Below are 26,849 nucleotides of genomic sequence, written 5' to 3'. Positions count from 1 at the left end.
GATAGAGGAGCACCAAAATCTCTGAGTTTTGACATTCCGTTTCTTTTACCTCAGGGAGAAGATAATGGGTAAAGGATGGATATTGTTATCTTTAAGCTCATCAGAGGATGATGAGGATAATTTAACCTAAAAGAAACAATTGCAGCAAAAAAATGGATACATCTAAATTACATAAGGCACTAATAAAATATATTTTCTTATTCACATCATGGATTTACCTTTATAGTCATATCAGTGGACATCTGTGGCATCTTCTCCATGGGTTTTGATGTTCCATTCTGCCCAGTAAGAACTTTTGTATATTGCACTGTTAGGATGATCAAGTACCTCAGTAATAACTTAAAGCAGAGTTGAACCTGTCAAGTTGACAGGTAATTCACTGGCAGAAGAAGAGCTATATTTTATAATATATCTGTCAAGTTTGACTTCTCCTTAATATTATACATGATTAAACAAGTTCCAAGAGAATGTAACATTGATTCATTCTATTTTTCAGTGAAGAATTCTGCCTATTGAAGAGAAAAATGTAATCTATTGTCAATCTGTGTGTGTGTGTGTGTGTGTGTGTTTTACTTGAAGGCCTTTGATTTCTAAAATAAACACAAAATCGCAGCTTACTTTTCCCTCATTCTCACAAATTTTCTATACAATCTTTGAATATTTGTTTCAGTTTGGCAAATTTCTGAATAAGGATTTACAATGCCTTGTTTATCTGGCATGTAGCCATGTAGGCAAATGTTAAAAGGCCCAAGTAGTACTAATCTGAATCTTCTAGTAAAAGAAGCTGGTATCTGTCAGGTAGGTTGGAAAGTTTAAAAGCATTACAGTAATAAGAGGTTTCCTGGGAAGGCCCTGTTTACCAGAGGTCAAATGTGGAGATCTCAAATAATACACTAGAATCTACCAGTAGATCTTAAAATTGGGCATTAGAGATCTCTGAAAGAGTTACTGCTGCTGTGCCCCATTCTTTCTTTTCTGGTTTCCCAGAATTCCAAGATGGCACTACCCTCCTTGCTACAAGGGATCTTACCATCTAGGGAAATGAAAATTTCTTTGCTTACCAGAAAGTTATGGATCTTGATCTCTTGGATCCAGGGGTCTGACAGGTAGATCCATGAGGTCCAATTTCATGGGTGTGTAGTATACTGTAGTATATACCAGAATGATTGGTCTATAAGGAATCATGTCTTCCTTCACAAACACTTACATTTAGGGTTCTGTTTTTATTTTTTCTAAAGTTGTTCTTTTAAGCATTTCATTCGTAACACCTCTAAGGGAAATTGAAATTTTAAATAGATAAGACAAAGTGAAAAAATTGAATTTGGTTCATCATTTTTGTGATTAAGCATATGTAACTTTTAATTTTCCTATTTGTTCAAGTAAATAGTTGGACAACTTAAGAATTATATCTGACACCACAGTTGAAACTGTTAACAGAACTGTAAAGGAATATAATAAATACATACTTTTCCCTCAAGCCTTTGAAAAAACATGAGGGATTATTAAAAGATACTTTTTTTTTTTTTTTTTTGCTTAAATTCTGGTTGTAGTTCTTGGCTCAGAATATTTCTCTGAATACTAAATCTGTTTTATGAATGCCAGTTCACTTTTCTTAGGTTTTAAATACTGATTTTAAAAGAAGACTCCCGAACAGTGGTATTCAGACGTTTTTAACCATGTGATCGGTTCTTCAAACAAAATATTTCATGGATGTTCAATATCTATAGTGGATCCCCTCTGTTCAAAATGGGGTGAAGAAAGGAAAGCAGAAGTGATGTACACACTCGGACATACATACACATATACATAAATCTCCCACGGTTCCAAGGACTACAGTTCGAAAATCACTGCTGTTTTACTAACTTTTTGTTAGGATGATTGATAGCCCAATTCATATTATTCTGAAGTAGACTTTGAACAATAATTATTATAAATTAAGCAAATTTCAGGAAGATTCCTGAAAGATTGGCAGCAGTGGCATTGTTCTTTAATTTCTTCATAAAAACAGAGCAGCTAGGATATCAGAATCAAAACCTACGTATAGCAGGTACATCAAAACCCAAGTACCTCCTCCAATCCCCAAAGACTAGCAGGTAAGGAACAATTACCAACAACTACAAGATTCAGACAGGCCCAGTAACGGTGTGGGAGGAAGCAGAGGAAAAGAAACAGGACAGCTGATAGCCCAGAGAATAGGAAATCCCTCAAATTGTCAGCAGCTACTCACTGGCAAGCACATTAAGGCTATCGGAATAGATGCTGAGATTAGATGGGTGTTTTTGCAAGATCTAATTCATAGGCAAATACAAGGGAACTGAGAAGCAATTCAGTTTGATGGTGCTGGGTCATTCTGGTTCTTATATAGTCTTGAAGCAAGCGAACCAAAGCTCCCTTCCAAAACAGATCTTCTCACGGAGAAAAGCTGCTTGAAGTAGAATCCAAATTGAGCAGGACAGGACAATAGGGGAGGAGAAAGAAAAAGTCCAGATAAAAAGCAGGTGATGGCATAATGACACAATAAGATATCACCTTAACACCTGTCAGAACAGCTAGTATCAAAAAAGACAAATAATCAGTGTTGGCAAGGATGTAGAGAAAAGGGAGTCCTTGTGCACTGGTGATGATAATGTGTAAGTTGGTGTAGCCACCGCGGAAAACATTATGGAGGTTCCTTGGAAATTTAAAATAGAAATACCATACGATCCAGTAATTCTGGGTGTTTACCCAAAGAAAATGACAACACTAATTTGATAAGATACATGCACCCCTGTGTTTATTGTAGCATTATTTACAATAGCCAAAATATGGAGCAACCCAAGTGTCCATTGGTTGATGAATGAATAAAAAAGATGAGAGATATGTATATGGATGTATATCTATATATAAAAATAGATTCATATAATATTCCATTATATATATATAATAGAGATTATATATATATGAGATTATTATGCTAAGTGAAATAAGTCAGAGAAAAACAAATACCATATGATTTCACTTATGTGTAGAATCTAAAAAACAAAACAAGCAAAAAAAAGCAGAAATAGACCCATAAATACAGAGAACAAATTGGTGGTTGCCAGAGGGGAGTGGGGTGGGGGAATGGGCAAAATGGGTAAAGGGGAGTGGGGGGTACAGGCTTCCAGTTATGGAATGAATAAGTCATGGGGATGAAAAGTACAGTTTGGGAAACATAGTCAATGGTATTGCAATAGTGTTGTATGGTGACAGATGGTAGCTACACTTGTGAGCATAGGATAATGTATAGAGTTGTGAAATCACTGTGTTGTACACCTGAAACTAATGTAATATTGTGTGTCAACTATACTCCAATAAAATATGTGTGTGTGTGTATGTGTGCGTATAGAAAGCTCTTAAAAATAATAAACCATAAAAATGCTTTCAATTCTTTTTGTAAGAAGGTTCAGTATAAATGAAAAAGAACAGTAAATGAATAAATAGGTAAACAGATAAATAGGGGCATCTGGGTGGCTCAGTTGGTTAAGCATCTGCCTTCAGCTCAGGTCAGGATCCCAGGGTCCTGGGATTGAGCTCCTTGTAGGGATCTCTGCTCAGTGGGGAGCCTGCTTCTCCCTCTTCCTCTGCAGCTCCACCTGCTTTGCTCACTTTCTCTCTGTGTCAAATAAATACAATCTTTAAAAAAACAAAAACAGATAAAGCAGGTGATGACAACATAGGCAATCCCACAAAGTGGAAGGCCATTTTTTAAAAATCACTTTGTGAAAACAAGAACAGAGAGAATTCTAGAATCATGAAGTTAGAAAAACTATCCTGGGCTATTCTTTTCAAAGTACAGGAAAACTTATTTCATTTAAAAAAAAAAAAAGCAAAATAAAATTTTTAAGATTTTTAAGGAAAAAAAATAACAAAATAATGTCCCAAAGATGAAAACATCCCCCCCCAATCTACAAAATAGATGGAAAGTATGAACTATTATTTTAAAACAAAATGAAAAAGTGTTTAATGCTATAGGCTAGGAAAGAAAACATAAATTGGAATTTGAAAAGATTGAAAAATTAGTTGTTTGGAGAAAAATCCATGAAGTACCATGTTTAAGATACTCAAAGTTGGAAAACATGAGCAACTGATTTTCTATCCAGCCAAACTTACCTTCAAGTATAACTACCACAGGTAAATAGTTGTGAGTATTCCAAGAATTGAAGTGTTGTTCTCATGAGCTCTTGTTGAAGAATCTACTAGAGAATGAGTTTCAGACAAAAGCCCTTCCCCGCATCCTCCCCAAAACAAAATGAAACAACTGGAGAGATTTCAGAGTAAGAGCTGGTGAAATTCTGTTTCCTGGCACTAGATAGTGGTCCGTGTGACTCAGTTCTGGCCCCTGAGCTGGAGTGGCAGAAATACAAAGTGCTTCTAGGCACCATCCACATTCTCTTCACTAATTGGCCTGCTGGGTGCAGAGGGTCTTGCACAGTATTTCTTGACACCAATAGAAATCATATTATTTTTATTTCAGATATCTCGTATAATATCTGTGACTCACTGCTTCAAGATTACAATAGTTATTGGATTCACCAGTTTAGATTAAATTTTGTCACTGAATCTAATAAGCACATATGTAACACCAAATTTTTAAATATTTTGTCAGCCATATTTCAATTCAGTGTTTCCTTTGTAATACAATGCATTTTATATGATATATTTAAAAACATTATTCTGAGAAGAGGTCCATATGCTTCACCAAACTGTCAAATGAGTCATGGAACAGAAAAAAGGTTAAGAACTTCTGATTTGAATGGAAAGAGATGGGGTCTCTAAATTAATAAGAACAGAGTACCTTTTCCCCACTCCGTCAGCACACATTGAAAATGGCTTGAGCAAGAAATAAACTTTTGTTGTATTTAAAAGAAAATGATAGAAGAAGAAAATTTTAAAAACTTATAATGGAGGTAAGGTCTCAACTTGATTTCATTCAAATACTTTTGTAGAAAGAACTTTAGTTTTTCTGAATGTTTTAGTAGCTTTCTGTTATTTAAAATCAATTGACATGGACTTTACTGGTTATCTCCAGGAGTCAAAAGAGACACCAGACTGTCTTCAATTTTTGTGGTTGGGCAGACTAAGCTAGGCCGAACAATTCTGTTACATGCCTGAGCCACACAGTGGTTCTGGTTTTTACTTTACAGTGTAAGTCTGGTTCAAAGTGCTCTTTTAACTGCATGGATATTAGAAGTAAGTCCATTCTGTACATTTTAGTACATTATTTTAGTCTTCTATCACCAAAACAAAACAAAACACCTAATTGTATTTATGGACTTTATTACTGAAGGGCACTTTAGAGGGTAGCTAAACTACCATCCTCATTTTTATAAGAGTAAACCGAGGACCAGAAAAGTTTCGATTTGTACATGGTCAGATTTACCCATGGTCACACAACCAACGTGGCAGTCTGGGCTCAAACTGTGCTGTTTCCACACATGTGATGCTCACATTGTGCTAAACCCCAGTCTTCTATCTTCCTTCTCTCCTGCTGCCTTTCTACTTTCTACTGTCAAAGTAGAAATTGCGATGCTTTGGTCTGTCATTTCATCCTCCCTCTTGCCTGCGTACTTTGTATTCCATCCTCTCTTGCCTCCTCTTCAAGCCACATTCCTTTCTGCCCCTTCCCATCCAGACTTCCAGAAAGAGAAATACATTGTCTCTCTTTTAATCTCTTTTATTGTTCATTCCTTCCTTAATCCACAACCCACAATGCCAGACATTTCACTTAAACTGCTCTTCTCAAAGTCACAAACATCAGTTTTCAGTTTTCGCTGAAACTGATGGACCATTCTCAATGTTTTTCTCTACCATTCTGCAGTATGTTACACTGTTGACTTCTTTTTTTCCCCTTGAAGTGTTTTCCTCACTCTTAGCCTCTGTAGTACCATGCTCTACTGACTCTCCTCATTTGGTTTCTCATCTTAGGCCATACTTTTAAATGTCTATGAGTGTATCTCATAAGAACACCCTCTTAATGTTTCCCCATTTTCACTGCTGGTTTTCTCATAACCTGATATACTCCTGGGGCTCTGAAGATGCACTGTGTGCTGTTTTCTCACAAATCTAGTCTGCAACAGCTCTTTCACCTAAATGCCATACTCGGCTGGGCATCAGCACCTGGGCATCCTATAGGCTCTTCAAATTCAGAATGTTCCTTTTGTGTCTTGGCTCCGGAATTCAGACTTCTTTCCAGGGCACCGTCATTACCACCATCATCTTATACCTTGAGTAATGTAAAGCCTCCTAACTGGTCTCATGTCCCCAGTCTCAGCCCCTTCCTCACTGCTGTCAGAGTGGTCTTCCTTTCTTTTTTTTTTTTTTTTTAAGATTTTATTTATTTATTTGACAGAGATAGAGACAGCCAGCAAGAGAGGGAACACAAGCAGGGGGAGTGGGAGAGGAAGAAGCAGGCTCACAGCAGAGGAGCCTGATGTGGGGCTCAATCCCATAACGCCGGGATCACGCCCTGAGCTGAAGGCAGATGCTTAACCGCTATGCCACCCAGGCGCCCCTAGAGTGGTCTTTCTAAAACGAAAATATGTTCATGTACTCTTCTCTTTCTAAAAGCTATTCGTGATTTCATTGCCCTCAGGGTAAGTCCAGTGTTAGCACTATATAAAAGGTGCTTTCATGATCTGGTCCTGCTTACCTTTCCTGCCTCACCCTTTGCCACACACCATACAGTGCCTAGTTTTCTGCAAGAAACTTCTTCTTGTCTCTTGCCTCCTGCACTTTGCCTATGCTCTTCCCCTACCTACCTTTCTCTCCCTGCTTTCCTTCAGCATTCCCCTACTCTTGGAGAACTTCTTTGAATCTCTCAGGTCTCATCTCTTAAAAGCTGGTTAAGGAGCCTTTTCTCTCTGCTTCCATAAGCACTCTGTACTTATTTCTGTTACAGATACCATTCATTATAGTACATTGTAATTGTCCCTTAACTTGTCTGTCTTCTCCCCTTATTTGGTAAGAAGAGCAGCTGTGTTTTACCGCTATGCCCCCAGGATCTAGCATCTGCATTTTCTTTTAATGGATGAATTAACGTATCTTTGGTTATAATAAAGACATTTTATTTTCTTCACTGCAGTGGAACTAAAGCTAGGCTACAACTAGCCTTTGGGATCCACACCATATCCCTATCTTATGGGTGAGACTTCAGCCCTCTGAAAACTAAATAATTATATAAACTCCCTTGGACTTTTGAAATAAACAAAATAGTCCTTTTCCAGTCTAGTGAGCTGTAATAAGGAAACACAGATTTTCCAAAGTGTTAAATGTTTGAAAAGAACCTTACCTTCAATAATAATGTGAAAATTCCTAGGAAAAATTTCCAAGTTCTGTTTTTTTCCTTTAGAGCCTGGGAAGGGATTTTCTTTCTTTCTTAAGGTTGTGTGTGTAATTCTTTTCTTTACCTCATGCATCTGGTTACAGTGACTTTGAATTAATTATAATGAATAAATGGGAAACAAAAGAATCAAATGGCCTTTATTATACAAATACATCTGTACTTAAATGTTGCCTAAGAACAGGTGGCTAAACCTCAGAAGACCCACAAATTTATCTGGTGGGCAAATTGTGAATACAAAACATTATCTTACTATTCTTTATCTTCTAGATGTAACGTGCAAAATTCCTATTAACATAGTTGTTAATTATCCTACCACTGAGACAAATAGCTTTTAAATCTACCTTTGTTACTTACATGCAGAGGAACATAGCATTTTAATGTTCATGAATGCTGGCAATGAGTTGAAAGAAGGGTAGTACACTTAAAAACATCTCTAGGGGCACCTGGGTGGCTTAGCCGGTTAAGCGTCTGCCTTCGGCTCAGGTCATGATCCCAGGGTCCTGGGATGGAGTCCCGCATCGGGTTCCCTGCTCAGCGGGGAGTCTGCTTCTCCCTCTGCCTCTGCCCTTCCCCCTGCTCGTGCCCTCTCTCGCTTATGCTCTCTCTCTCAAATAAATAAAATCTTAAAAACAACAACAACAACAACATCTCTAACACAACCCAATGCGTGTATTCTTTACGTATCCTCTTTCACCTTCTTGGTGAAACAGGTGGTCACCTGTTTTGTAGATTGAACCTGGGTTCTCTGCTCAGTGTCTTTTTCTCTGTTTGGCCCCTTTCTGGTCCACATCAGCTTCTGGTCTCTTCTTCCCATAAGGTTCCTTCTTAGGAGTAACCCTGCGATGATTATCTTTGTTTTCTTGCCTTTATATTATCATCAGGGATAGGTATAGTTTTATCTACTTTTTTTTTTATCTTGCTTTGCTCATAGAACCAATGTTTTCCAAGGCCTCTTGATATCTTTGTTACAGTAGCAGAAGGGCCAATCAAACCTAACAGGATCTCATCTAGATTTTTCTGTATGCTTCTAGTTTCACTGTTCCTACTCCCTGAAAATAAGCATTCTCAGAGCTTCTGTCGCTGAAACCATTTTTCTAAGTGAAGTCCTTTTGCAACATTGTTAGGAAGAGTAATAACCCATTCTCTTTTCAGTTCTCCCTTAATATATTTCTCTTGGTCTCTGTTTGTAACTCATTATTAATATGTAGCATAGTTAAACTGAATAAAATGAATTTCTTAAAATTCTACTCAATAAATCAAAACTTAAATCAGTTAGGGCTTATGTTGGAGCAGGAACCTGCCAAAATATGAGTTTGAGCTTTTTCAAGAGTTTATTTTTAAAGCATGATTAACCATGAAAGGGAAACAGATCTCAATTGTTTTGTGCTGGATTTTTCAGTTAGACATGCAATTCTCTTGAAATCCATGTGAGCCAAGTTTACAAACATAGTAGCAGGTCTTTAATATTTTCCTGGCATTGAGACTGATCTAGTAAAAGGAAGAACACATTTATGTATGTTTATTCTAACAAAAATATGCTTATATGTGATAATATCATAACTACCAAACGTAGACCCTTCTCCTCAACCGCTGCTTACCTTAATTGCCATACAAGGCCACTGAGCTGGCAAGCTGAGCATTAGAGGTGAACCTGTGAATGCTTTTAATGTGCCTACAAAGAATTGAGTCTTTCTGAACTAGCGTGAGTTGATTTGTCATTTGCCATCTAAATTAGAGTCTAAATTTAAAATTAGAGGATTACTTTCTCTGTGGTGACTTTTTGGACTTTGAAAATGAACTACTGCCAACTCAAGCAGAAGCATGGAATACCCAAGGATTCCCATTCACCCTATGAGTTATCATCTTATTTTATAGTATTTGAACTTCACATGCTTCTTCCTTCCCTTTCCATGTTGTTTTCTGCATTCCCTAAACAACCCAGCAAACAGATTTTCTTTGTAAAGTTGATTTTTGTTCCTTTTCCAACATATTTTTATCAATGTTGGTTTGCTTTTCTGTCTGCTCCCTGTCCCTGAGGTTCTTGTTTGTTGCTGTTGGCTTTGAAATTTAAGAAATAGTGTTGGTGTTTTGACGGTTCGAATATTTTCTTAATACTGATAGTGCTTCTATGAGCAAAGACATTTAATGTATTTATTATACTTGATACTAAGATTTATGAAATTGGCAGTAGAAAACCACTAAAAGATACTGACCCACAATTTAAATTAAATCAATCTAAATCATTTGATTTTTCATTCTACTATGTTCAATGTTTAATAAGCTGTTTTTGTTATAATACATCCATGTATACTATAAAAGCTGCTACCTACAAAAATACATAAACTTATAGGAATAACCAACTTAGAATGTTCTGACAATAACTGATAAGTTCCAGAGCTTATTATTTCCAATTGTGTTGATTTAACTGTGGAAGTTTGTGGGTTAAATCCCTCATTGTTTCTTTTACTAAAAACATTTTCTGCCTTTAATGTTCAGCTGAAGAGGTGTAATCTTTAACAAAATTGTAATTTAAAAAATTACATTGTGAATATTTAGCATTCTCTGGTCCTAAACAGTGTAATTGTGTTTGCAGTGAATAATTTGTTAATCTAAAATAGAAAGAACTCTTACGTGGATTAGGATAGTTTTTCTTGATACTTTGCAAATCCTTAGCCAGCTATGAACATACAACTAAATACGATTATAGTTCACAGTGAAAACAATCTATCGTGGGCTACTATATTTTTAGGAGCTTTTACATGATTGTTTTTGGAGTGGGAAAATACAACTTAAAGAAGTAGATAAATTTCATAAAGTAATACCTAAATGTTCCACATAGGTGTTTTAGGTTTTGTTTTGTTTTTAAAAATAATTTGGAATCACTGCCTTTACCAAACCAGTTGTATTGCTCCCCATTAGTTCTCACCGTCAGACAAACTGTGTGTTTACTTGTTTATTTGCTTAGTGTTATCCTCTCCTCACTAGGATATACATTCCATGAACATAAAGAGTTTGGTTTTGTTTGATGCTCAATCTGCATTACCTATGTGACCGACACACAGAAGGAGCTTAGAATATATTTGTTGAATACATGACTAAATAAACAAGTAAATTGATTTCATTTACATCATTTTTTTCTTTTTATTTAACATATTTTAAGCATTTCTTTATGTTATTAAAGAGTAAAACACCTTTTTTAAGAAGAAATCATGGTATGCTAAAGCAATTAAGTGTAGATCAAATCTGATGGAGATATTTTAGTTACTCCGAGGCAGGTAGGTGCAGAGGGGGAGAGAATCCACAAGCAGACTCCCTGCTGAGCACAGTGCCAGAAGTGGTCTCCACCCCAGGACCCTGAGATCATGACCTGAGCCAAAACCAAGAGTTGGCAGCTTAACCAACTCTGCCACCCAGGTGCCCCTGCTCTGCTTTTATACATATTAAAGAATATATTTTATCTGAACAAAAGTGAATTTTATATTCATCAGGGCTTGAACTAGAATAAGACAAGAAAATTCAATTCTGCCAGCTTTTAAAAATACAACAGTGAATTGTAAGTCTTTTCTGTCTCAGACCTAGTTTTTACTCCTACTCTCTTACCCTTTCTTTTATCTCCCACTGCCTTGTTTCTGTCTTTTTTCTTTTCTTCCTTCTTCTCATATATGTACTTATATATGCCCAAGAGTAAACAAGGGGAAAATGGTCAGATGTGCAGGTATGCTGGAGTAACTAACTGTTGCTCAGTCCATCCCACTTCTTTCCCGGGTCTCTCAGACATTCTCATTTTTACCAATTTCCATTCTGTACTGATCTCCTTTATAACTTCATGGACAGACATTTGATAGGCAAGTATAACAAGGAAAGTTTGGGACTACAATATTAAAAAGTAGCTTTAGTATCTGTCAGTAGTTACATTGGAGCTATGGTGCTGTCAGCGATGCATTCTCCACTGCTTGCTTACAGGAAGTTACAGGAATGGACATCTGGACAGTTTGGAGCCTACAGAACTGATAAGTCACCACTGAGCAAATCTTAACTACTTCTTGGGGAGGGGGGGGATGTATCATTTCTCTTGAATTTAGTTGACATATTTGCTTCAAACAAAATCTTGAATGACACAGCCTATCCATAGTTTTTGGATAAAGGGGAGATGGGTTCAAGAAGGTACTTTGGGTTCCTAAAATGCCATGATCTCATTCACTGAAAAGTAGCCATTGGCATCCCAGCTAACTTTTCTTTTACTGTATATCCATTTTCATGGAACTTAGTAACATGAATAAATAACTAGTATACCATGGAGGGGTTGAGGATCTGGGGAGCAAAGGATCAAGCAAATTGAATTGGTACACTTATACTTCAGTACAGAGCAGATCTAGTTGAAATATCCCCACCCTCACCTCTCCCTATGCCTCTCCTCCCCAGAAAGCAAGTAATTTTAATGTTGATATTTTGCTGATATTTTTGGTGAGTACTATCATATTACCAGTGTGATTAACAGAACTAGAATGTAGCTAAGGTAAAGCATTTGGCAGTATTTTGGGAAAACTTCCATGTAGAGAGATGAGTAATCATATACTTACATTTAAAACGTAAACATATTGTGCAAGATGAACATTTGTACATATAGAAACTTTTTTTAAAGGAAACTCAAGAAGGACATTGCTTTTGTCGTTTTCAGTGTCAGTTCTTAAATTAACTTTTTTTTTTAAAGTATGGAACACTTCACGAATTTGTATGTCATCCTTGTGCAGGGGCCATGCTAATCTCTGTATAGCCAATTTTAGTATATGTGATGCCAGAGTGAGCACAAATTAACTTTTATTTTGGCATAACTTTGGATTTACAGAAAAGTTGCAAAGATAGTACCAAGTATTTCCATAACACCTCACTCAGTTTCTCTACTTAAGTTTTTATTTTATTACAAACATAGGTCAAAGATACTGTGGGTTTGATTCCAGACCACTGTAATAAAGCAAATACCATAATAGAGTGAGTCAAATCAATTTTTTAATTTCCTAGTACATGTACAAGTAACATTTACACTATGCTATAGTCTATTAAGTGTGCAGTAACATTATGTCCTAAAAAAACACTGTAATACCTTAATTAAAAGGTACTTCGTTGCTTAAAAAATGCTAACCATCATGTGAACTTTCAGGGAGTTAATCTTTTTGCTGGTGGGGGTCTTGCCTTGTTGGTGGCTGCTAACTAATGGGTGGCGGTTATTGAAGGCTGGGGTGGCTGTGGCAATTTCTTAAAATAAGACAACAATAAAGTTTGCTACATCTGTTGACTCTTCCTTTCATGAACAACTTCACTATAGCACTCAGTGCTCTCTGGTAGCATTTTACCCACAGTAGAACTTCCTTCAGAATTGGAGTAAATCCTCTCAAACCTTGGCACTGCCTTATCAACTCAGTTTATGTGATAATCTAAATCCTTTGTTGTCATTTTAACAGTCTACCCAGCATCTTTACCAGAGGTAGATTCATCTCAAGAAACCACTTTCTTTGCTTATCCGTAAGAAATAAATCCATATCTGTTAAAAGTTTTATCATGAGCAATTCAGTCCCATCTTCAGGCTCCACTTTTTTTTGTTCCAGACTCCACTTTTAATTCTAGTTCTCTTGCTATTTCCATCACATCTGCAATGAATTTCCCCCACTGAAGTCTTGAATTCCTCAAAGTCGTCCATGAGGGTTGTCTTGTTCATGTTGATATTTTGACCTCTTCCCATGAATCATGAATGTTCCTAATGACATTTGGAATCGTGACTTCTTTCCAGAAGGTTTTCAGTTTACTTTGCCCAGATCCATCAGAGGAATCATTATCTATGGCAGCTATAACCTTACAAAATGTATTTCTTAAATAATAAGACTTGAAAGTCAAAATGACTCCTGATTCATGGGCTGCAGAATAGATATTGTGTTAGCAGGTCTGAAAACAACATTAATCTTATTGGAAATCTCCATCAGAGCTCTTAGGTGACCAGGTGCATTGTCAATGAGCAATAGTATTTTGAAAGGAATCATTTTTTTCTGAACAGTAGGTCTCAACAGAACTTAAAATATTCAATAAAACATGTTGTAAATAGATGAGCTGTCATCCAGGCTTTGTTGTTCCATTTATACAGCACAGGCAGAGTAGATTTAACATAATTTGTAAGAACCCTAGGACTCTTGGAATGGTCAGTGAGTATTGGCTTCAACTTAAAGTCACCAACTGCTTTAGCCTGTCCTTTGAATCTTTGAAGCCAAGCCATTGACTTTTCTCTCCAGCTATGAAAGTCCTACATGGCATTTTTTTCCAATATAAGGCTGTTTTGTCTACGTTGAAAATCTGTTGTTTAATGTAGCCGTCTTCATCAAGTATCTTATCTGGATCTTCTGGGTCACTTGCTGCGACTTCTGCGTGAGCACTTGCTGCTTCACCTTGCTCTTTTATGTTACAGAGACAGCTTCTTCAACCTCCTCAACCAACCTCTGCTAGTGTCCAACTTTTGTTCTGCAGCTTCCTGGCCTCTCTCAATTGAAGAGAGTTATGGCCTTACTCTGGGCTTTGGCTCAACAGAAGGTTCTGGCTGGTTTGATCCTCTATCTGGACCACTAAAACTTTCTCCATATCAGCAATAAGGCTGTTTTGCTTTGTCATCATTAATGTGTTCACTGGACCAGCACTTTTAATTTTCTTCAAGAACTTCTCCTTTGCATTCACAACTTGGCTGTTTTCTGCAAGAAGCCTAGCTTTCAGCCTGTCTCAGCTTTTGACATGCCTTCCTCACAAAACTGAATCATTTCTAGCCTTTAATTTAAAGTAAGAGATGTACAACTCTTCCTTTGATGTGAACATGTAGAGGCCGTTGTGGAGTTATTAATTGGCCTAATTTTATTACTGTTGTGTCTCAGGGAATAGGGAGGCCCACAGAGAGGGAGAGAGGGAATGGCCAGTCAGCAGACCAGTCAGAACACACACAGTTTTTATCAGTTAAGTTTGTTGTCTCATATGGGTGTGGTCATGGTGCCCCAAAACAATTAAAATAGTAATATCAAAGATCACTGATCACTATAACAAATACAATAATAATGAGAAAGTTTGAAATATTGGGAGAAGTATCAAAATGTGACTCAGACATGAAGTAAGCACATGCCATTGGAAAAATGGTGCTGACAAACTTGTGACGCAGAATTACCACAAACCTTAAATTTGTAAAAAAATACAATATCTGCAAAGTGCTATAAAGTAAAGTATAATAAAATGAGGTATGCCTGTTTAAAAAAAAAAAGGAATGGAGCATAAAAAGGTACAACTACTAAACAATATGGTATCCTGGATGGAATCCTGGAACAGGAAAAGGACATTAGATAAAAACTAAGGAAATCTCAATAAACTAAGGACTTTAATAATAATAATAATTAATAATAATGTATCAATATTGGCTCATTACTTCTGACAAATGCACCATAATAATGTAAAATGTTAATAATAGAGGAAACTGGCTATAGGGTATATGAGGACTATGTATTATCTACCTTTGCAATGTTTCTATAAATTTAAAACTTTTAAAATCAGAAGGTTTAAAATAAAATATAACCCCCCCCCAAAAAAAGTTAATCTTATGTTTATTCAGTATCTACTCTGCCCTCAGTACTTTTTGGTCACTGTTAAAAGTGTCAATTCTTTGTGAATTCACATTGAATCAAAAAATGCTCTCTGGGTGTCTGCTGGGTTCCAGACACCATTTAAGCTAACAAGGATACAAAGATGAGTAAGACACAGTACCTGCCCCCAAGGGACTCCAGTCTGCTGAAGGCTAAGAACAACATAGCCTAGGTTAGTGCTGTCACGGAGAGCATGTCATGGCCTGTGGGAAACCAGGGCTAGGGATCATTTATTTTGCTGGGGCTAGAGTGAAACCAAGTGTTGGAAAATGGCTAACTCTAAGAAAAATACAATAGACTGAATACCGAAGGAAATTTAAACAAGTATCGGACACTTTAAGGGTGGTAGCAAGGGTTTAGGGATGTTCAGAAGAAACCGGGGTAATGAGAACTCTTTCCAGTGGTGACTAATTACAAATAGAACTGTAAAATTTTTAGTCGCAGCAGGAAACAAGGTCAGTATGAGCCAACAGTTTCCTTATATCAAAAATGATGTGATATGGGAAAATATTAAGAATATAACCTACAAAAAAAAATGGTATTCTTGTTCTCCCAGATGAGAAGACGATCTATACCAAAATAGCAAATCCAATTCTGTTCTCATTTGGTCATCCTTTTACCCATTATGTACAAAGAATCATCTTCAAGTTAGATAGACCAAAAATTAGAGAAGATTCAGAGAACCAAAAGAAGCATAAAAATGACAACTGAAGCCATTTTAAAAGCCACAAAATTGCTTCGTACAGAAGAAAGATTTCTACCTCCCTAATTTCCAGTAATTGAAAGGTTGTTAGGAGAAGGGCACTGACAATAATGGTTTTTTGAACAGAGGTAAAGGAAAAGACCTTAAATTTAGCAAAATATAATTAAGTGCAAGAAAAACTTCCTAATTTGAAGAATTAAACATACATACTTTAAAGTCAGTGATGGGAGGAAACTGCCTTCCTGGATTTAGGGAGATGCCCGGCCCTTTGCTGGAGGTCTAGAAACAGAGATAATTGTTTCCAGCTATTCAGATAAAGAGGATACTCTTTGGTTTGAATATCATATTAGATATTAACAGTGTATTGGCAAGTATATAAAATAGCAACAACTGTTTAGTGATCTTAACACATAAATATGACAGCAACATTAGATTTGGGTTCCCAAAGGAAAATTAAATCCATCAAAAGCAAAGAAGAATCCCAGCTGCCGTAAGCACTTGACAGATTGAAAGAAGATAGGGATTTCCTGTAATCTATTCTATTCTCAACCTTTTGTTTCAGCTTTAACATTTCTATCCCTTCAAATGCTATTCCAGCCAGTCCACCTGTATCAAATGTATAATAGCTTTTTATAAGTAGTAGCAATTTTTTCTGTATGTAGACAATAAAAGTGCCCGTCTTTAGGAGTCATTGTTTTTCTTGAGAATCAGACTACTCTTCCTTTTTTCATTTGAATTGATTACTGGGTGCTTTCAGAGCTTTGCTTTTCATATACTACATATATTGTAGTCACACTATGTCCTTAGCATTTGTTTCAGTTTATAAAGAATACAATTAGCCTTTTTAATGCTTCAGTCACAATTAAATCTCGCCTAATGGTTAGGAATTGGTCTTTCCAAGGCTGAGGAGGTGTTTTTAATTATTCATTCCTCGGTTTGTTTCTTACAGCAGCCTCAGCTGTGCTTTATTATTCAAAGGTTAATGCAAGCTGAGAAGTGGGTAAATTAAATCTGCTTGGCAGCCAACAACCCTACGTATTAGCAGACACTGTAAGATGGGGATGGGCAGTATATGTTATTTCCACCATTGTAGCACTGCCAAAAGCAAAAACCACTAAATCCCTCAAAGATAGCCTACACTGACAGGAATTATTACGGGATACTACAAGTGGGTGGTTCTTAAATAGCAGATCTTCAGTAAAATCTGTGTTTGTTTTGCTTACAAAGAGAGAAGGCAATGGCTGAAATCAGAAAGGTAATAATAGCTTCTGTAGAAAATTGATGTAGATACCATGACTAATGAACTTTGTATAATATTAAATCACTAAGTTGAGTGCTGGAAGTCACTTCTATAAATGTTTTACTAGGGCAGGCTGCAAAATTTCTCATGAAAGCAAGGGCATAATGGGCTGTTCTTAGACAACTAGGCAATATGAAAGTGCTGTCATAGCTCCACCCCTGCGATTATTGTGAAGAACAAAATTTTTCTAGAGCCTTTCATTTGCTTCCCTTTTAAAAACATGTATTCTTTATAGCTATGGAATCACGAATTTTGTAGATTCTTAAGGATGCCTTAGAAATGTTGGCACAACTATGTGGGAAGTAGGGGACATACCTCAGTAGATTTTATGAATACACCAAAAGCCATGAAGTAACTTCTTAGTCTTCTGTTTGGTTACTCATTCTCTCATCTCTACTGACGTGTTTTGTGGGGCTGGTCTCTTAAAAACTCTCCTCCAGTTGGGGCAGCACTTCTGCCAAGAATCCAGAGAGCTCAGTCAAGTATCTTCCATTACTTCACTGGAGCGAACAAGATACATATACCTATGCTACCTGCCCTGTTCTTTATTTCTTTTGACCAAAAACCCATCTATCTTCTGACCTTTGCCGATGGGCTAAAAGGAAAAAGGATAGGAGATGAACTCTATGCTTGTCATTGAAAATCTGGATTGTTTTTTTAACACGAGGCCTGACATAAAAGCCACTATAAGGTATTAGGAAATCCAGGTTTATGTATTAAATAGGGGTTTAAGGAGGAAAAAGTGGAATGGTCTCATTTTAGAATAATAATCCATCTTACATAGTTGTGGTAAAGGTTAAAGACTATGATACATATGAAAGTGGTTTGTGAACTCTATAAACCAATCTAGAGATTAAATATTGTTAAATACTAACTAAATATCAACTAAGTTGCTAAGTGTTTACATGATGTCAGGATGTACATAACTCAAATCTGCTTTTTATTAGTACTTGTCTGTAATTTTGGCCAGTTCTAATCTCTTAAACAGAAATGTGGTAGCTAATGCTAGCACCATTTAGTTTATCATCAGTACTGCCTTGTCTTCCGTTTCTCCTGCTTTCAGTCTACACTGAGCCTTGATGTCAGAGCATTATGTGGGAAAGAAGATAAGCTTTCGAATGAGACAGTACTAGGTTTGAGATTCAGTTCCACCATTTACTGTGTAACCTTTGGCAAGCCATTGAACTTCTTTGAGCCTTAGTATCATATAGCAGTAATTTTGCAGAATGGCAATAATTTGAAGAAATATGTGTTAATGGTAATAGTTACCATTTTTAAAACACTTTTTGCCAGGCACTATACTTAACACTTTATGGATATCTAGTTCTTATGACAGCCCCACGATGTAAATAAAGTTTCCTTTTCTGGATAAGAAAACTGAGGCTCACAGAAGTACAAAAAGTACCCAGCCTCATGTCTGACAGTAGAAGATGATCAGTAAATTATATCAACATGGATTTCACTGTGTGATTCCTACTTAGAACCTTCCTTCAGTACCTGTCAACCTTTAATGTATATACTAGTCATCCAGAGATCTTTTTAAAAAATACAGATTCTGGAGGTGCCTGGGTGGCTCAGTCAGTTAAGCATCTGCCTTGAACTCAGGTCATGATCCCAGGGTCCTTGGATCAAGCCCCACATCAGGCTCCCTGCTCCTCGGGGAGTTTGCTTCTCCCTCTCCCTCTGCCTGCCACTCCCCCTGCTTGTGTGCATACACTCTCTTTCTGTCAAATAAATCAAATCTTTTTTTAAAAATGTAGGTTCTGATTCCGTAGGATTGCATAATGCTGTTGCTCTCTGGACCGCACTTTGAGGCCCTCTGTGACTCCATAGTCTGATTAATGGTTCTCAACCCTAGGTGCTCATTAAATTCTGATTGAATTAGTCTGGGATGGGACCCAGGTGTTTTGGGTTTTTTTGTTTTGTTTTGTTTTTAAGTTCCAGAAGAAGTTCAAACTTGGGGCACCTGGGTGGCATAGCGGTTAAGCGGCTGCCTTCGGCTCAGGTCGTGATCCTGGTGTTACGGGATCGAGCCCCACATCAGGCTCCTCTGCTGGGAGCCTGCTTCTTCCTCTCCCACTCCCCCTGTTTGTGTTCCCTCTCTCGCTGGCTGTCTCTATCTCTGTCAAATAAATAAATAAAAAATCTTAAAAAAAAAAAAAAGTTCAAACTTTTCTTTTAAAGCACTGGACTCCCTTTATTCAAGGAAATCATGTGCTGAATATATACATACGTGTGTGTGTGTGTGCGCGCACGCGTGCGTGTATGTAAACAAAGTGGAGTTTATCTAATCAAAACTCAGGGAGGGAGCAGAGTGATTAGTGATCCCAAAAGACCTCACTGGAGTCCTGCAGCTCCTAGAAGCAACAAATTTGAGAACTACAGGTCTCCAGAATATATTTCCAACTCCTGTCATGGCATTTGAAGCCCTACGTTATCTAACTTCAATCAGCTGGCATCTTTGCTGTTCTCCCACCAGGAAAATCACTTTCCTCCTCTCTGCTTTTTTTCCAGTGTCTTTAACCTGTTATGCCCCATCTTTCCGTACCTGTTGAAATCTACTTTATCTTTCCAACCCAGTTTAATTGCCACCTTTTTAATGAAGCTTTCCCTAGAGAAGGTACAGTTCATGTCAGAACCACATGTGGGATGTGTTCAAACCACATGCTTACTCTGAGTAAGTCTGATGTTTCTTCTTCTCGGGTCACTGCTGAAATGAGACCTGCTAGTGCTTTGGTGTAAGAACATCCACCCACCAGGAAATGAAATCATTCTTTTTACAGGGCTCCCATAGCATCCTAGTTATGAATACCATGGAGCACCATTATCTTGTCTTCTCTGGTGTTGCCTAGATAGGAAGCCCCTTCAGGATCAGGACTGTTTTTGTCCTGCCCAGATCATAGCACAGTACTCTACACATTATAAGCACTGAGGGAAAGGTGGGGAACTCTTGAAAATAAGTCTTGGCAACCAATAGCCAGCATTTTGGTCTTGGTGGAGATCTTGATCTCCTGAAGTAATCATAGGGAAATTGTGAATTAAGTCTGCTAAATGCCATCTTTTATTGACAGTGTCTTTCAGTGCAGGATTAGTATTTACAGTAGGGTCTATTTTTGCCACCTAGCACCTTCCTCTACAGGGCTGACATTTAACTTTTCCTCTGCTGAACATGGAAAAAAAAAAAAAAGGCGTTTTGAAGTGGTAATGTGTGTGTATCATAGAGGTAAGAGAATGAGTTTTAAAGCCACTATAATATAGCATCTGAGAATTTGGACTTGGTGCAGTCTCAGATGTTGTTATAGGATGGAGCACATGAAACTGAAGTTATTTACTGAATTATTAACTGAGAAAGATGGGACTTAGCAGTCACTTGTCACTTTCTTTCATGAACTCAGTATTGAGTAGGGAGAAGCATGGGGGACAGAGAGAGACATCAGCATACAAGGTGTCATATAGCAGGTACAGAGAAGGGAAGTCAGACCCCCTAAGGAGAAACCCTTCTTATTTCCATGTCTTGGGTCCAGGAGTAAAGGGTGGGGTGAGCTTCAGGACCCTGATTCGGCCCTACTAGTTTCTCACTTACCTGATAATATAGCATAAATTTTATAACCCTTACTATGGGCCAGGCACTGTTCTAAGCTGTTTATATATATTAATTCATTTAATGCTTACATCAACTCTATACGGAAGCCATTTTTCAAAAGCAAGGGAACAGTAGGAGGCTAAATAACTTGCTTCAATTCACACCGTTAGTGGCAGAGCCAGGATTCAGACCCCTGGCTATCTTGATCTGAAGCCCACTATCTTTACTATTAGGCTATAGTAATAGACTAGTGTTTTACTAAAGATGTTTATTTATTATTTTTCAACAAACATTTATCGTGTATCTGTGTGTGCTGTTTACTTTTGCCATTGGCCTTCTAGTTGACCTGCTGGAAGAGAACCGTGATGGTGGGTCTTGGAGCCAGATAGCAATGTCAGGGATACAAAGAAAAATGCAGATTGTAGGATACCACAGCTGACATTTTGGGGAATAAATTAGCCATATGAAGTAATTACTGTTTACCATTTTCCTATCCAAAAACAAAAGATTTCTCAGCCAATGAAAAGTGTATTGAGTATATTGGAGGTATTTAATCCACTTGGAAAACAAACTGCTTTGATAATAACTTACAAATAAACAGATAAATCTTAACTATCCTGTCTAAAAATAGTTAACTGTTGCTAAAATCTGCCCTCTGGTAACTTTCTAATGGAATTTTTACTCTGATACAGTATTATAAATGTTAGAAAACAAAAAAGATGCGTTTGGAATGATACCAGGGAACTTTACATTCTGTCCTCTGTGAGTAGTAACATTTTTGAGAACTAAAAAATTTGGGGAAGGATTTGGCTTCCTCAGAACCGTAGGGCAACATTGGCTTGCACTCTTGTTGAAAGCTTATTTAACCTGCAGGTAAGATCAATAGACACGTTAAAGCTCTACAGCCTTCCTGTCTTACATGTGTATGGGGGTACATTTTAAATAATAAAGAAACATCACCTGCTACATTGGCTAGCTCACATGCCAGAATTGTTCTTACAGTGAAGATAAAAGAGAGGCTAGTCCTGGAAGTCCTGAGTACCTTGCAACCTTTCATCTCAGAATAGAGAAAAGGCACACGCATCTGGGTGGGAGGTGGGCAACAAAAGCAGTGTTGCAAGAAGTGATACGTTTGCTAAGGAAATGGAGAGAGTAGCATAAGATCAGTATTTCTAGTTTGAAAAGCCAAAAAAGAAGAATTGGGTAGCTAAAATAAAAATGGCTTTTCACCAAACCTGAATCTAGTCCTTAAAACATGCCCAGGATAAAAAGATAAAAGAAAACCCGTGTTAGTGTCGATCTTTGGTCTCCTGTCTTACACGGGGCGGTTCATCGTAATGGTCACTATATAGATTTTCCAGTTGAGTCTTCACATCTAAGTTGACAGCAGTTGTGAAACAGTAAGAGCCTCTCCTTAGGATCAGAGGGCTCAGGGTTTTTTAATGGGTGTGGTCTTGAGCAAGGCACTTCACTTTGTAGAACCTTAATTTTATCACTTTTGAAATGAAGGCTTTGATAGAAGTGATTTTCAGTGGGAGAGGAGCTTTTCCATTTTTTCAAATTATCACACACCCCCACCACCAAATACATGCTCAGAATCACTGCTGAAGGAATGATTCTTTCTATAAGAAAGAGGGTATATTGAAAAGAAAAAAAATAAGCTGTGAATAACTTGATGAACTTATTTCTAGAGTCCTTTCAGCTATCTAAAGGATTAAAAATCCTATAATTCAGTATTTTAAGTAATTCTGATTGATTTTATGCCTAGTTGTCTAACTCAGTGAGATTCTAGTCCAGTTCTAATGCTTCTGCTTCTTCTGTGTTATGAAGAAGTTGAACTAGATGGTCTCCCAAGTCTTTATATTGTAACTTTATTTCTTACAACCCACATATATAAAAAAGATTTGGTTCTTTTTGACTGTGACTGTCTTTGTCCCTATAAGTGAATGTGTCTTATAAAAATGCAGCTTGGGAGGAAAAAGAACCATAGGCAGTTTGTCCCTGTGGTCTTCCTTCCTGCTTCCCAAGTTCTCTGTTTTTCCTTGCTCATTATTTCATACAGTTATGTCTTAAAATTTTAAGTCTGTTGCAAAGTTGTATACTCACTGCAATATATCACACATTGGGAGAATTAAATTCACACACCCACCCACCCACACACTGTACACGTAATATAGAAAGAAGCAAGAAGCCTAAGGTGTCATCAAGTCACTGAGTTGTTCTTCCTCAGTAACTTACAGAAGGCTAGTTTTACTCACTATGGATGCTGTCTTACTAGCTACTGCCTTCCCTGGGAAAAGGAAGTATTGTAATTATTAAGCAGTAATTATTTTTTGTTTAAAAACCTGTTTTTCTCCAGTCTCTTCCTCTCTTAGTTTTTGACACTATTAACATAGGATACAAATTAGATGACAGTAGTGACTTTAAAGTACAATTTGGTGAAAGATATCTACAGTCAACTGAAATCGTTGTTTTTTTGTTTTTATCTTCACATCTCAAATCTGGAAAGTGTGATTCAGGACAGAGATCCTTCCCATTAATTAAGCACACATTGATAAAAAGTTTAATATAATTCTTTTTCTTGGAATATTTCAAGAATAAGGACCAGACTGCTAGGAACTAGAGAGAAAATGTATGAAGGAGAAAATAATTAATCATTCAGTTCTGCTTAGAGCTTAGTGTACAGAATGGATCTTTTCTATCCCCACTATTATATCCTAACCTCCTAAGATGTGATGGACTTTGGTGTTATTGGTCTTCAAAAAAAAATTACTACATACAAATATAGGAAACCTCAGGAGTTTATGAAATACCATTCTTCATTTGTCCTCTCAAGAGCTACAGTCCTGGCCTATTTTCTCAATACCCTCTTAGCTATAGGGGATGTTTTTTCACTATCAGAATGAGTTCCTTTTTTCCGGTGACCCAGATAATGCTGTTTCTTAAGATTTCTTCTCTTCCAAGTATTAAAGGTCCCATAAATGACTTTTTATAATGCTGTGTTTGCATAGAATGTTAACACTTCCAAAGGAGTCCCTAAGCTTTGAGGATAAGGGAGATGTCCCCAAGGAGAATGTAGCTAAGTTGAGACCTAAAGGACAAATAGAATGGTCAGACCTACAAAAGCATCTTATCCAAAGCCAGGAAGCAAGAAAAAGCCCAGCTGCCTTGAAAGTTTTATAAGTAAGTCCAGTCTGACAGGAGAATGGAGCTGGAGGAAAGGGGAGTGGTAAGGGATGAGGCCAGAGAGGTCAACTGGAGCCAGATTTTTTTGAAAGAATTTGTATGCTTCAAAGGAACTTGGGCCTGGTCTTCAAGGCATTAAGAAGTCAGGGAAAACAGGAAAACAGAAGTCCCACTTAAAGGATTTTCTGGAAATTGCCCTATCTGCAGTTTGGTAGATGGATTGGAGGAGAGCAAGACTGGAGTTCGGGAAACAGCATGCTGGTGCCATCGTCTAAGTGGGAGCTAATGCAGTCAGTAGGCAGATTACAGAGGTTCTGCTGGCTTTGGAGAATTTAGAGAAGAGAAGGAGGAAGGAAGCATAGTCAACGATGACTCTTGGGTTTCCCGCCAGATTAGAGGTTCCATCAGTGTTCGATAGGTTGATTGTCAGAGGTGGATAATGAGATACCTAGAATGAAGATGAAGAAACAAGGTAACTGAGGGTAGAACCCCTAGGAAGGCAGACATTGAATAGATATTATTGAAGAGGGCAAAAGAATTGGAGAGGAACTCTAAAGTGTAGAGAGAGCCTCTGGAGAGATACCTGAGGAAGAGAGCTTTTTAGGAATCAGGGAGTAGAAGCTACGGTTTCAGTAAAATGAAAACAAAAGACACTGCTAGATTTAGCCACAAAGAGGTCAGCTTATGACCTTGAGAAAAAGTCTGAAAATATTTTCCCCCTTGAATCTCCCCACTTCCACGTTTTTTCTCATTTCATTCATACAGTTTTGTGGTATTTCCCCTCTTCAGCTGCCTTTCCTACTATCCTTATCTGTAGCTGGTCTGGGCCTTGCTTTCATATTTTTTTAAGGAATGGAACTATTCTTTCCTTCCAGTTTAGCATTAGAGAAACATACATTATTGTGTTATAAGCAAGAAGCTCAATATTCCTGCAGCTATTTACTCTCAAAGGGACTTTGGATATATGTGCAGCATGTCATTTGCCTGTGAACATTGTGCTCACCCCTGGAAGGGATGGATTCAGCTATGTGGAATCTGACATATAAGCAGAGATTTCCAGAGCTCCTGAGAAATCCCTTGTACTGTCTTCTCCTCACCATTCTGTCCCCATCAATTTGAGGTTAGTGTTGGCAGATCAGAAATTCTCTGCAAAGGCAAGTTTCTTGTCCTGTGGAGCCAGGATCCCTACATTGCCTGGGCTACCTTACTCTTTTTCTCAGAGTTGATGTTAAATGAAAAGGCAGCAGGCACAGCGAAAAACTCTTGGTCTTAAAGTCACAACTGTGCACAGCACATTGGAAGTGTTCAGATGTATTTAAAACGTCTTATGATCTTAAATAAAGACAGTGAGTGCTTAGTCCCTTGCAGCATTTTTATTGTACATGTGTAATATTTCATATGTATAGAAGGGCTCATCCACTGTGGGCAGCAACATAGAAAGCTGAACACAGTTTACAAGGTTGATTCTCTTAACAGAATTTCTCCAAGCAGCAACTTTGGTTATTTAACTAATTTGTAATTTGCTAACTGATATTTGCATTTTAATAGATTTATCTAATTGCATTTTATTTTGAAATGTAACTCTGTTAGCTGTGTTTATCTTCTTTAAAAAATAGAATCTGAAAATAAAATTGAGGGTATTGATCATTAGCAAGTGGGAAAACATTGCTAAATAACCTCATACCTAAAAATCCTGATGTTAAGTAAACATTCCATTCAATGCAAAATGGGATTTCCTGGAAGTGGCAGCTTTGATTTCTGATATTTCCAAAGTTCTGCCCTATCTAAGTACTACCCTAAGATTAGATTGCAGGATGATGGTGGTGATAATAGCCGTAGTAATCATGATTATTAATGTCTGGGTCCTGGTAGCCTGTTTTCTAGTCCTGAGATCTTGAAACCCTTCTTATAAATCACCAGGCAGTTAATCTTTTGAGTGTGTCGGTGAGCTTCTGTATTCTCCACAAAGCATCACAGCACCTAGAATAGCAGCTAACAGTCGGAAGTGTACGATCTGAGCCTCTGCAGGCCCCGTTTTCCAAGCTCTGGGAGTAGAGCGCTACTAAAACTTCAGTTGCTGCACAAGGTTCATGCTGTAGTTGCCTCATTTCGTAGATGAGGAAACTAAGACACTGAAAGATTATATGGGGAGATTACATATTCACCCAGGGCTCTCCAGGCCTTATATGGTGGGGCTAGGATTCAGAAAAGCAAGTCTGACTTAGAGTCCAGTCACGTTCTTCACCATCACTCTACAGTGCAGGTGCCCATGGCACTAACTTTTATTTGGTCAACTTAAGGGGTAAGTGATCCTTGAAAATGTAAAATGGTCTGCAGCTTCAGCTTCTCACTTTTTTGGTCCAAAGTATATAAAAGCCCATTCTTCTGTTTTATATAAATCCAAATAATTCTGACATATTAAAAAAAACCTCCCTTGGTCACTATGGGCTACTGGAGCCTCTCGATCTGTATTGTCCAATATATGTGACCACTAGCCACATGGAGCTATTTAGACTTAAATTCATTAAAATCAAATGAAATTGAAAATCCACTTCCTCATTCTCGCTAGCTCCATTTCAAGTGCTTAAAGCCACATGTGGCTAGTGATTACCGTAGTGGATAAAGATAAGAACTAAAACATTTTCATTATCACAGAAAGTTTTATTAGACAACACTACTCTAGAACAGTATTGTCGAATAGAAATACAATATGAGCCACATGTGTAATTTTAAATTTTCCAGGAGCCACATTAAAAAAGATAAAAAGAAATAGGTGGTTAGTTTTAATATATTTTTAGTCCAATATATCTCAAATATTATTATTTCAACATGTAATTAACAAAAAGCAGTGATGTATTTTACTTTCCTTTGCATTGTCATTGAAATTTGGTATATATTTTAGAGTTACAGCATATCTGAGTAAGTAGCCACATTTCAGGTGCTCAATAGCTACGTGGCTATCATATTGTACAACACAGTTCTGTACTTTTATTCCAGGATTTCTCAACTGGAAGCTATCAAAATGGGAGTGGGACAGAGGGCTATGTAGTTCATGA

The 26,849-nt window shown here is 37.4% G+C and overlaps 1 protein-coding gene and 1 non-coding gene across 3 annotated transcripts in view; one reads left to right on the top strand and one right to left on the bottom strand.

The window, feature by feature from the left end:
* Nucleotides 1-26,849, top strand: part of UBE2E2 (ubiquitin conjugating enzyme E2 E2) — a 357,299-nt gene that overhangs the window by 244,572 nt on the left and 85,878 nt on the right. The gene's annotated exons all lie outside the window — the stretch shown is intronic.
* On the bottom strand, nucleotides 12,070-12,171 carry LOC123788510 (U6 spliceosomal RNA). Its single transcript, XR_006778523.2, has one exon. It is a non-coding gene; the product is annotated as a U6 spliceosomal RNA (small nuclear RNA).

Source organism: Ursus americanus, chromosome 20 (genome assembly GCF_024610735.1).
Source record: "Ursus americanus isolate L20-20 chromosome 20, mUrsAme1.1.p, whole genome shotgun sequence".
In the NCBI taxonomy this organism is placed as follows: domain Eukaryota; kingdom Metazoa; phylum Chordata; class Mammalia; order Carnivora; family Ursidae; genus Ursus; species Ursus americanus.
The sequence above is the reverse complement of the archived record's forward strand: the minus strand, read 5'-3'. Positions and strand labels throughout refer to the sequence as shown.